At 40.4% G+C, this 12,644-nt stretch overlaps 1 protein-coding gene and 1 pseudogene across 1 annotated transcript in view; both read left to right on the forward strand.

The window, feature by feature from the left end:
- The first annotated feature begins 1,149 nt into the window (after window positions 1-1,149).
- Window positions 1,150-2,536, forward strand: LOC132508126 (eukaryotic translation initiation factor 4 gamma 2-like; annotated as a pseudogene).
- A 692-nt stretch (window positions 2,537-3,228) lies between these two features.
- Window positions 3,229-12,644, forward strand: part of CSPP1 (centrosome and spindle pole associated protein 1) — a 108,525-nt gene continuing 99,109 nt past the window's right edge. Inside the window, exon 1 of the mRNA XM_060128454.1 lies at window positions 3,229-3,421. The gene's annotated coding sequence lies outside the window, so the exon portion shown is untranslated. The remainder of the gene's footprint in view (window positions 3,422-12,644) is intronic.

Consider the following 12,644-nt stretch of genomic DNA (forward strand, 5'->3'; position numbering starts at 1 on the left):
GACTGCGCAGGCTCGGCTTCCGCCATGTTAAAAATGGGTGGATCCTTAAGCTGGGATGGGGGAGAGAAGCATTTTTGTGTGGGTGTATGTACTTTAAACGAAATAAGTTTGTTGAAAGACTTAGAAAAAATAAAGGATGTCTGTGGAAAAACTGACATGTAAGTGGTTCTGAATGCTGGTTTTGAGAGAATAACACGTGAATCACTGCACATGAGTAAAATCCTGAGGGCGCGTGCTGGCCGGGCCCTAGACTTCTCTAGAGGGGCGTTCTCTGGCGTTCCGAGGGGGCTGTGGAAACTGGTGGATCGCTGTGGTCATGTCGGTTGGCGCTTTTGTAAAAAGTAACATCTATGCGAGCTGTTGGTGTACTGAAAGTGTCCGGTACCCAGTTCTTAAAATAGTTCACAGTTTAATCTTCTGCACTAATCTATAGAACCACCTCTGTCCCCGAGGCCGGATTAGTCTACGGGGACTATTTGTTGTCATCCAAGAGTTAATACAGTGTTTAACCGTTTCATTTATTTGCTGCTTTTTGGTATTCTTCCTCTCTTGCTTTCCCCCACTCCACACTAGATTCCAAGCTCCAAATCACAGGAACCAGGTCTCTTATTCCTTGTTTTATCCGTAACACCTACCACAGATGTTCAGGAATGTTTTGGCTGGGAAAAAAGAGGAAAAAAAGCATCACAGTTCACCTCTCCCGCTTCATCTTTCTTTAGTTACCCTGAAACTTTGCATAAGTGGTCAGCATTGCCTGAAGTGCTCTCCCCTTACTTTTCTGACTGGGAGCTCATATTAATATTTAAAAACACAGCTCAGCGATCTCTACCATGCAGTCTTTCTTGACTTTCTTCTCTCTCCAGTAATCTTCCTTCCACGGTGTCTCTAAATGTCTGTAGGTGCTCTGTAACTGTTACATTGCATTGAAATAATGTATTTGTTTACTTGGAAGTATTTTTTTCACTGTAAGCTTCAGAGTGCAGGGCACTCCGCTCTGAGTTGTATCCGCTACTCCTAAAAAGCTGTGTGACATTTAGTTAAGACAAAAACATTAGAATTATGGAGTCCACACCCCCGCCTGAGGTTTTTGACATTAACGTCCAGTTGAAGATAATTTGTCTTTCAAACCCTCATACAAAGTATTTTTCCTCTCTTCTTACTTTGTCTTCAGCAGTTAGCTAACTTACAAGATCGAGAATGGTTAACAGAGCTTTTCCAACAAAGCAACGTCAGTATGCAGAAAATGCTCCCAGAAATTGATCAGAATAAGGACCGCATGTTGGAGATCTTGGAAGGAAAGGGACTGAGTTTCTTATTCCCACTCCTCAAATTGGAGAAGGAACTGTTAAAGCAAATAAAGTTGGATCCATCCCCTCAAACCATATATAAGTGGATTAAAGACAACATGTCTTCCAAACTTCATGTAGGTAAAAGATCTGTGAACATCTTAATGCCTAGCATCTTATATTTCTAGTGAAGTAAACCCACTCAGTGATGAAACAGAGTCTTCCTCTGCTCCTTCCAAAGAACAGAGCAGGAAAAACAAGCCAGTAATGCAGAAATTCGTTCATGATCACGTTGAGCTACAAGTCACTGCCCTCTATGCGCTTCAGGTGCACTGATACAAGAGCAACTTCCCAAAAGGCATGTTACTCTGCGTTTTTTTCACTTCTATGACATGGAAATTACTTAAGACGCTTTCTTGGCTTGAAAAGAAGATATAACCCAAGAGTTTACAGGGAAAGGCAAGGCTTTGTTCCAGTTGAATCAGTGGCTAACCTGGCTAGAAACTGCTGAAGAAGAATCAGAGGAAGAAGCTGACGAAAAGAACCAGCCAAAGCCTTAAGTTGTGCAAAACATACTGTTGCTGTGATGTAACTGCACTTGACCTAACCACTGTGAAAATTCATTCCACTGTAATGTTTTCACAATATTTAAAGCACATCAGTTAGTATTTCCTTCTGCATAAGGTTTTTTTGTAGTGTAATGTCTTAATCATAGTCTACCATCAAATATTTTAGGAGTATCTTCAATGCTTAGATAGTATATTAGCAGCATGCAGTAATTACATTGTAATTTCTCAGGCAGAGGCAGTCTATTGCAAGGACCTTCTTTGCTGCCAGTTATCATAGGCTGTTTTAAGTTAGAAAACGGAAGAGCAACAATGAATACTGTAGAAATGCACTTTGCTCAGTAATACTTGAGTTGTTGCAATATTTGATTATCCATTTGGTTGTTACAGAAAAATTCTTAACTGTAATTGATAGTTGCTGCCGTAATAGTATATTGCCTGTATTTCTACCTTTAGTGATGGTTTTTTTTTTAGTGATGGGTTTTATGTGCTAGATTTTAATAACCTTGAGCCTGGGCAAGTGCACAAGTCTTTTTAAAAGAAACATGGTTTACTTGCACAAAACTGATCAGTTTTGAGAGATCGTAAATGCCCTTGAAGTGGTCTTTGTGGTTGTGAAACAGATGGTGGGAATTTGAATTGCTCCCTCTTATTATAGTATTGAAATTAAGTCTACTTAATTTATCAAGTATATATACTTGATATATTATATATATATACTATATATACTTGTATCTATCAATAAACATTGTGATACTTGAAAAAAAAACCGTTTGGTTTAGAATTATGAACCATTAGAATTATGGAGTCCACACACCCACCTGAGGTTTTTGACATTAACTTACATTTGAAGATAATTTGTCTTTCAAACCCTTATACAAAGTAACTTAAGATAAAGGACTCTTAGTCCCACTGTCCTGGGAAGCTAGAGATCTCTTTTCTAGCGGTAGTATATGGCCACTAAATATTGGGTGAACTGAATATGTTGAAATTAGTAGTAAAAGCCTAGGACAAAACGTTGACCCGACTGCTGGGAGAGCAGTGATGACCCGGAGAGGTATGCCAACAGTTTTTCTATCACTACCAAACCTACCCTTCCCCCGCCGCCCCAGGCCCCCGCCCCCCCACCAAGCTCTGACCCAGGCCGGCTGGGGCTTGGAAGGTTTGGAGGGGACAGAATCAATTTAGCCTGGGGACGTGTCCCCCACGGTTTAACAGTCTCCAGGCGGAGCAGGGGAACCAGGTGGCTGAGTACCCAGGCCAGGTATAGGCGAGCCCTGCGAACTGCCGGGCGTCCTGCGGCCTCCAGGTCGGCAGGGGGCGCCCCCGGACGCGTGGCCTTGCCCCGCGGCCGTAGTGGGGCGGGGCCGCGCTTGGCCGTTGGCGAAGGGCGGGCGGAGGGCTCGGCCTGAGAGGTGGAGTCCGGGCCAGGCAGCCAGTCGCCCTGTTTCTGCGCTAGGCGACTGCCGCCACTTCTTCGGACCGCGAAGAGCCGCGCTGGAGCGCTGTGCGTCTCCCCCACGCAAGCCCGGGAGCCCGCTTTCCTGAGTTAGAGTCCGTCGGCCGCAGGTGGGGAGCGGGCCTGGTGGGGTGTGGCCGGGGCTGGGTTCTCGGCCCTGGGGAGAGGGCAGGGCTTCGCCGTGGGCGGATGTCTCGCGGCGGCCGGGCTGGCCGAGGTCCCGGGGAATGGGGTAACGGGGTTGGGGTGGAGGTAGCGGTTCCCCGCCGACTGAGGTCTCGCGGCCGCCGGGCTAGGGGCGGTGCCCGAGTTACGGGGTTGGAGTCTAGCAGCAGCAGGGCCGAGGGACCCGGGACCGGGACGAGGCTCACTGTGCGTGAGGGTCTCGCTGTTGCAATGCCGGCCCGGGGCGGTGCCTTGGTTGTGCGGTCTGGACTCGGGTCTGGACCCCGGGGCCGCAGCTGCAGCCACCGCCTCGGGTGCTGTTGAGACCCGGTTGCCTGACAACGCGCTGACGCTTCCTAAGGAAGCCGCCACCCACAGTGCCCACAGACCAGTTGTGCCTCGGTTTTCGTACCTTGCCTCCCCATCAGCCGCCCTCCGCTGCTTGGCTAAGCCTCCGCAGCACCTTTCCTTTTACTCGGTGCGGGTTAGTGGTTAACGTTTATTGAGTGCTTGTGCACCTAACGCTGCTTCTCAGTGATTTGCTTTGCAAGTAAAATTTAATTACCACAGCCCTGTGAGGTCGGTGCTGTTATTAATCCTGTTTCCCTTCGGCTCCTTGAGCTTGAACCTCTTCTTTCTAATTGTCTTGATTTTGGCATTGTTACCTGGGATTGGAATCCCTTTTTTAGTAAATGTTAGCAATGGGACTCATCTTTTGAGAGGGGGTGGCTCTCAAGATTATGGGATTAAGAAGTTTAGCTTAGATTTTTGGGAAGACTAATTTCTTTTTTTTCTTTCTTTTTTTGTTGGGGGGAGACTAATTTCTAAAGTAAACCACTACCTAGTTTCTAAACACCTCAGGAAATGCTAGAGCCAAATAGTAACCAATATGAGTTTGTAAAAAGCCAATTATCCTCAGAGAGGTTCGACTTTATATGAAAGAATGGCTTTTCATGTTGACAAGCAAAAAGGAATCCCATGGTAACCAATAGGCTGCTGCTTTCTTTTCTGCATATTTTTTCTTACTAGGAGTAAACTGACTTTCTGCTGGTTAAGTTTATGCTGAATGCTCCCTAGGGATGAAATTTTGGGTCTCCTGCAGTACAGATAACCTACTGGAAGGGAGGTAAATTGATAGGGTAAATTGAAAACAGGTGCTTTCAGTATAGTGTTTCTCAAATGAAGTTTTTAGACATGTGATTTAACTATTTCAAACTTTGAGAAGATTTCAGATTATCCCTTTAACGTCATTCTCACTTAAGTTCTGGTTACTTTCCAGAGTGGGAGATAGAAGTGTTTGAATAAATGTTTTGGCAATTTTGCATAACCAAAGGTTATCTAATTTATGTTACTGTCCTTAGTCACCATTAATGATGTATTGTTAACAGCTGCTAACAGACTTAGTTGTGCCTTTATATATTTGCACTCTCTCTGTATCCTGATCCTCAACCTCCTTTCTCCCCCCAGTAACATGGTATTTACTTCTTAGCAACATTTAGAGGGTTTTGTCAAAATTTGTATGTGCCCTTGGAAGTTGCTCATGTGGATGTCATCTGCCAGGAGAAAAAGATTGGGCACCTTTCATTTGGTGGAAAGATCTCCAGATGGTTGGGAAATGAGAAACATAGTTCTGGTTCAGCTCATCCCTCCCTCTCTTTCTAGGCTTTTTCACAGGCTTCCCCCTGCACCCCACAGCCATATGTAATCACACCCTGCTACTCTGTTCTCCTATGTTAGGGTCTCTTTCCTGACAACCTCTTCTTTTATAGCTTTAAAGATTATTTAAAAAACTGTTAACCCTTTTTTCTCCAACCTGGACTCTACTCTGAATTCCAGACTTATTCAAATTGTTTTCTTGATTCTGCTACTGGGTCCCATATGGGTGGGTATCAGTCCCTAACTCTCAGTCTGGCTAGACTGAGCCACTGTGACAGGGGACATAATCTTGCCCAAATTTGAGGGCAAGGATCATATTTTATACTTTTCATCCCCCTAACATCTTGAACAGTGTCCACCTTTGGGATGGGAGTTATTTTCCATTCCTAATTCTATAGAGGGGTGGAAATTTGCATTTCACTGGAGAGGGCAAAGAGTGGGAGCAACATTTCCCCTTCTCTTTGTGATTGGTGAGATTGGGAAAAGGAATTGGGCATACTCAGTTCTTTCTGGATCCTCTCTGTTTATTAGATTGACTCAGGCTTTGCAGAATGATTATGTTCTGGTCTACTTATATTTTCATCTGTATAATAAGCACGAAGGGCCTAAGTTTAAGATTTAAAGATGTTGATTTGGATTATGATAAACAAGTATCAATTATTGTCTATTTGAATCCCAATGTATTTTGGAGGCTTTTTAAAAAAAAGTGAGTACTGATGTATACAAAGACTTTAACTGAGTTAACCCAATAAAATGTAATTAGAATATTCCTTTCCCCTAATGAGAATTAATAAAACAGCTATGATTTATTGATTTCTAAGTGTCAAAGGTGCCATACATTTTGTATCATTTTTTCTTCATAGCAACTCTAGAGTAGATACTTTCATTTTACAGATGAAGAAACTGAGGGATAGAGAGGTTAAGGAACACATTGAGGTCAATCACGTAGAGTCATGAAATTGGTTTCAAATAGGTTTCAATAGGTCTTTCAGTTAAACTGATTTTCTGAAAACTATTTATCATCTACATACTATGTACACAGCTACTAGGGGGGAAAAAACCTGGTAATAATATCTTGGAAAAAGTGTGAGTGATGTTATATTGTAGAGTGAAGAATAAAGAATCCCATTTAGGTTTCCTTAAGCTGATCTTTCTTATAACTTAATCTTTAAATTGTAAACATTTTTACTTTATTTTGTACTTAGGTTGTATCCATTAATTCAATTTCTGTGATTCATTAAGTAATTCTTGAATAATTTTGTAGTTGAAATATGTTTTATGTAAGTTGTCACATGTGTTTAGGAGTGAGAAGGAGAAAAATGGCCATGACAGCTAGAGGATGGCCTGTACTATCACCAAGGGCTTGATGTTGCTGGGAACTGGCCTGACAATACTGCTTAGTCTTGGTGTTCTTCTGTTGAAGATAAGCAGTTGCACAGAAAATCAACATCAGACAAAGTTGCTCTGTGTCCATGATGGAGCAAGAGAAAAACAGTACCACTCCATAGTTATGTCCAAACATAGACGAAACATGAATGTTGTCCCAGCCACAAAATGCCAGACACCTCTCCCAACTGATTATGATTGCTGCTGCTTTACCTAGTTACAGCTTCGCTGTGGGTGAGATTTACTAAGATGTCCAATCAAAGAATTACGCTCACTTCCTGACAGCATTTAATCCTGAGCAGAGCTCTGCTCCCTTAAACCCTCCCCCAAATCACCTAATACAAGCCCCAAACCTGTAAGTCTTTTCTAACACCTTCTTAATAAGATACTCCAGAGTACCCCATGGTGGGCATTGATGTCTCGCAATGCAATGAGTAATAAATCCAACTAGTTTAACTATAGTAGTGTTCCTGGTATTCTTTGTCTGGAGGGCATTGCCAGGAGAAAGGTTATTAGTATCTTTGACTCTTCAATTTAGTATTAGAGATACTATATTCTAATCGGATTAGACAGGGCAAAATTAGAGATAATTAAATATGTACTTATATCTGATAAATTTCATGTTTTAGCTATGGCATGTTTTATGCTCACTACCACTGTTTAAAAATGTGTTTTATTGCTGTGATTACTGTTATGTGAAATCAATTCTAGAATTTATAATTGATGTTAAATTATTATAGTACAGGGAAATTCAAGTATCTATAAATTCAAAGTCTGGTTAAAACTAAGAAGTGAACATGTTAAACTAATAATTGTTAACAGACGTTAGATAGCTCAGAGTGAAAGAGGCCTGTTAAACATTTTTTTTTAGATTTAATGACGTTTCTGTTTAAATTCTTCATGAAATCTTGTAGCAAATTATATTATTATATATGTATTATCCCACCATTATCTTTTATTTTTTTCAGACATAAAATATTTAGGGAAATTAGGGGATTTTAAGAAGTGATTTTCTTTAACTTGAAAACTCTGCTGTTGAACTGTTTTGAATTTTTACTAGGAAAAATCTTTTGTGACAAATTGCACTTTAAAAATGGCTGAAGTATATTAACTTTTCTTGGTTTGTAATATATTTTGCTAAGGCCATATTTTAAAATCATTGCTCTTTTTGGAAGTAAATAATAGAATGAAGTTCATGTTATGTACTACTTAACCGATATAAGTTTCAATACATTTCTTTTAGGTAAAACTTGCTTTTCTACATTTTACAAATTATTATTGTCCTCCAAACATTAAATTCAGTGGATGCTTTTTTCTCTAGCTCTTGCATTTGATATTGTTTACTACTTTTTTTCTCGTATCTTTTTTTTTTTCCTCTGCAAATTATTTTGACTGGGTTTTGCTTTATATCCTCTTTTAATTATTCCTCCTTTGTACTTTTTTTCCAGCTTCAATTCTTCTGTTTCCCCCTCAAGTTAACATTCCCATCATTTAGTTCTGGGTCATCTTTTTTCACTGTATACCTTCATTTACCACAGCTTCAACTATTATTTTTAAAATTGTTGACTTTTAAATAAACATTTCTAATGTGGTTCTCTTGAATTTGAGTCTTGAATCTGCTGGACATTTCCATTAGCATGTCTGACTAGCTGTAACTTAACACAGCTAAAGCAAACCTTTCCACACCAGCCAGCTTCTTTTGACTTATTTTTGTCCAGAATTCTGTTCACGTTTAGTTTCCAGGACTTAAAACCTGGCTCCTTTCTTGCCACACATTGAATTAGTCAGTAAGTTTTATGGGTTTTTGAAAGATGTATTTAAAAAAAAATTAATTTCAATGAGGAAAGGATAGATAGTCTTTTCAAAAAATGGTGCTGAAATAATTTCCATATGCAAACAAAATCGAACCTTGATGACCTTGCCTTACACCGTTTGCAAAAACTAACTTGAAATGGATCATAGGTATAAGATGTAAGAAATAATGCATGTAAGAGAGAAACTTATAAAAATTCTAAAAGAAAACATAGAAGAAAATATTTGTGATCTCAGGTTAGGCAAAAACTTACATAGGATACAAAAAGCACAAACAATTGATTAAAAATTGATGAAAAATGGATAAATTGAACTTCATAAAATTTAAGAACTTTTGCTCTTAAGAAGACATCACCACACATGTTTATAGCAGCTTTATTTATAATTGCCAAAATCTGGAAGCAGCCAAGCTAGCCTTTAGTGGGGTAAAGGAATGGATAAATCGTGGTACATCCAGACAGTGGAATACTATTCAGCACTACAAAGAAATGAACTAGCAAGCCATGAAAAGACAATGAGAAACCTTAGTAGTACGTGTAAGTGAAATAAGCCAATCTGAATAGGCTATATACTGTATGGTTACAACCATATGACATTCTGGAAAAGGCAAAACTATGGAGACATTAAAAAGGTCAGTGATTGCCAGAGATTAGAGGGGAGGGAGGAGTGAATAGGTGGAACACAGAGTACTTTCAGGGCAGTGAAACAACTCTATATGATATAGTAAAGGTGGATACGTAGCGTACGTGTGTCCAGACCCATAGAATGTTCAACACCAAGAGTGAACCCTGATTTAAACTGTGGACTTAAGGTGATAATGATGTGACAATGTAGGTTCATCAGTTGTAACATGTGCCATTCTGATGGAGGATATTGATAATGGGGGAGACTATGCATGAGTCAGGGCAGCGGATATATGGGAAACCTGTACCATATGCTCAGTTTTGATGTGAAGCTAAACCTGCTCTAAAAAATAAAGTATTAAAAAAAGACATTATTAAGAAAATTTTAAAACAAACCACAGACTTGGAGAAAATATTTACAAAACATGTTTGATGAAGGACTTGTATCCAGTGTACATAAAATTTTTTTTTACATCTCAATAAGAAAACAGTTTTAAAAATGGGCAGAAGATTTGAAGACTTTGTGCCAATGGTTATATATATGGATATATGAATAACAACATGAAAAGATGCTAAACATCATAGTCATTAGAGAAATGCAAATTAAAACCACAATGAGATACTTCTATATACCCGATAGAATGGCTATAAAAAGACTGAATATACCAAGCATTAGTGAGGATGTATAGAAATTACAATCCTCATACGCTGCTGGTTGGAATGAGAGGAACAGTTTGGCAGTTTCTCACAGCGTTAAACAGAGTTACAGATAACTCAGCAATTCCATTCCTAGGTATCTATCAAAGAGAATTGAAAACACACAGAAGCCTCTGCATAGATGTTCATAGCAGTATTATTATTTAAAAAAAATTTATTTATTTTTGGCTGCGTTGGGTCTTGGTTGTTGTGCGTGGGCTTTCTCTAGTTTCAGTGAGCGGAGCCTACTCTTTGTTGCCGTGCATGGGCTTCTCATTGCGGTGGCTTCTCTTGTTGTGGAGCGCGGGCTTTAGGCGCGCAGGCTTCACTAGTTGTGTCACGTGGGCTCAGTAGTTGTGGCTCGCAGGCTCTAGAGTGCAGGCTCAGTAGTTGTGGCGCACAGGCTTAGTTGCTCTGTGGCATGTGGGATCTTCCCACACCAGGGCTTGAACCCGTGTCCCCTGCATTGGCAGGTGGATTCTTAACCACTGCGCCACCAGGGAAGCCCCAATAGCAGCATTATTCTTAAATAAGCCCCAAAATAGAAGCAACTCAAATGTCTAGCAATGTATGAATAATAAACAAAATATGATATTTCCATATAATTGAATACTATTTAGCAATAAAAAACAACTACTTACTGATAGATACAATACAGGGATGAATCTTGGAAACATTACATTAAGTTAAAGAAGCCAACATAAAAGACTACATCTTATATGATCCATTTATATTAAATTTCCAGATTAGGCAAAATTACAGAGACAGAAAACATCTTACAGTGCCTGAGCCAGGGGTGGGAGTGAAGCTGGACTACAAAGGAGCATGAGAGAACTTTTTTGGGTGATGGAAGTATGCTTGTGGTAATAATTGTACAACTGTATGAATTTACTAAAACTTATGGAACCTTTCACTAAAATGGGTGAATTTTATGGCATATAAGTTGTTCCTCAAAAAATCAACAACTTGGGGCTTCCCTGATGGCGCAGTGGTTGAGAGTCCGCCTGCCGATGCAGGGGACACGAGTTCGTGCCCCGGTCTGGGAAGATCCCACATGCCACAGAGCAGCTGGGCCCGTGAGCCATGGCCACTGAGCCTGCGCGTCCGGAGCCTGTGCTCCGCAATGGGAGAGGCCACAACAGTGAGAGGCCCACGTACCACACACAAAAAAATAAATAAACAACTTACGATTTTAAAAATCCAAGACTTACTGAAAAGAAATAATTCATGAGTTCTTACTAATAATAAGCTGAAAATAAATATGGACAAAGGAAGGGCTCTTTGGAATAGAATGATTAGTGCCAACTTGTAAATATATATGGAGGGAGTGGTGGAATTGGAAAGTCAGCATTTTGCAGGCATCTAGAATCAAAGATTCGATCAATAAAGAATCACCAATTGATGCTAAATCTTGGAAATTTTCATCAGGAGCAGGATATTTGCATGGCCTAAAAATATCTTTTTATAGACCACTTATTAGTTACAAGGAAACAGTAATGCAGAAATCAGTCTTGACCACCATGTGATAAAAAATAACATCACTAGTAAAGAGCAGGTGGACATGTGTCTCTAATTGTTGACACCTTTAGGACACATCACCACCTATGTAATATTTCTTCTGATAATGCATAACCTGAATTTACTTGTGAAGAAACATCAGGCAGACTGCAAATAGGACTGTTCTATTAAAAAGAGTGGGTGGTCGGTGGGCGGTATCAAAAAATATTAGTGTCATAAAAGACAAAGTAAGGGTGTAGAAATGTTCCAAATTAAAGAAGGCTAAAGAGACGTAACAATGAAATGCTGTACCCAATCTAGACTGGATCCTGAACTGGAGAGAGAGAAAAATATGCTGTAGAGGACACTATTAGGTCAGGTGACAACACTGGAACATGGACAGTAGATTAAAAAATCAATGTTACTGAAGTTGAGAAATACATTGAGTTTATGTCAGAGAATAATCTTTTTTTAAAATTTTTAATTTTTTTAAACGTATTTATTTTTGGCTGCATTGGGTCTTTGTTGCTGTGCGCGGGCTTTCTCTAGTTGCAGCGAGCAGGGGCTACTCTTCGTTGCAGCGTGCAGGCTTCTCATTGTGGTGGCTTCTCTTGTTGTGGAGTACGGGACTCTAGGCACACGGGCTTCAGTAGTTGTGGCACGTGGGCTCAGTAGTTGTGGCTCGCAGGCCCTAGAGGGCAGGCTCAGTAGTTGTAGTTCACGGGCTTAGTTGCTCTGCAGCATGTGGAATGACTTCCCGCACCAGGGCTCGAACCCGTGTCCCCTGCATTGGCTGTCGGATCCTTAACCACTGCACCACCAGGGAAGCCCGAGAATAATTCTTTTTTTTTTTTTTTGCTGTACGCGGGCCTCTCCTGTTGTGGAGCGCAGGCTCCGGACGCGCAGGCTCAGCGGCCATGGCTTACGGGCCCAGTCGCTCTGCGGCATTTGGGATCTTCCCGGACCAGGGCACGAACCGTGTCCCCTGCATTGGCAGGCGGACTCTCAACCACTGTGCCACCAGGGAAGCCCCTGAGAATAATTCTTAATACACACTGAAACGTTTAGGGGTAAAGGACTAGGATATATGTAATTCACCCTCTGAATGACCTTAGAAAAAATTGTGTAAAGAGAACAAACTTGTGTTCACAAAGGTAAAGCAAGTGTTGCAAAATCTTAGCAATAGGGAATGGATAAGGAGTATGCAGGTGTTCTTTATACTATTCATATTGTAACATTTTTGTAAGTTCAAAATTACCTCCAAATAGTAAAAGAAACTTTAAAAAAAAGTGCTTTGACTTCAGGGATTTTTTTGTGTATATGTGTGGATGGTGGTGATGGTTCATTTTCTTTTTTATTTCTTTTCTGATATTTTAAAGTAGGTTGTAGGTTTTGGGGGGAGTTGGGATTGAAAGCAGGTAGGCAAATTTCATTCAAGCTTGTTTGAAGTTCTCAATTTGATAACTGAGATTGAATACTAAATGTAGACTAAGCCTGT

The sequence above is a fragment of the Lagenorhynchus albirostris genome, chromosome 17 (genome assembly GCF_949774975.1).
Source record: "Lagenorhynchus albirostris chromosome 17, mLagAlb1.1, whole genome shotgun sequence".
Lineage (NCBI taxonomy): Eukaryota > Metazoa > Chordata > Mammalia > Artiodactyla > Delphinidae > Lagenorhynchus > Lagenorhynchus albirostris.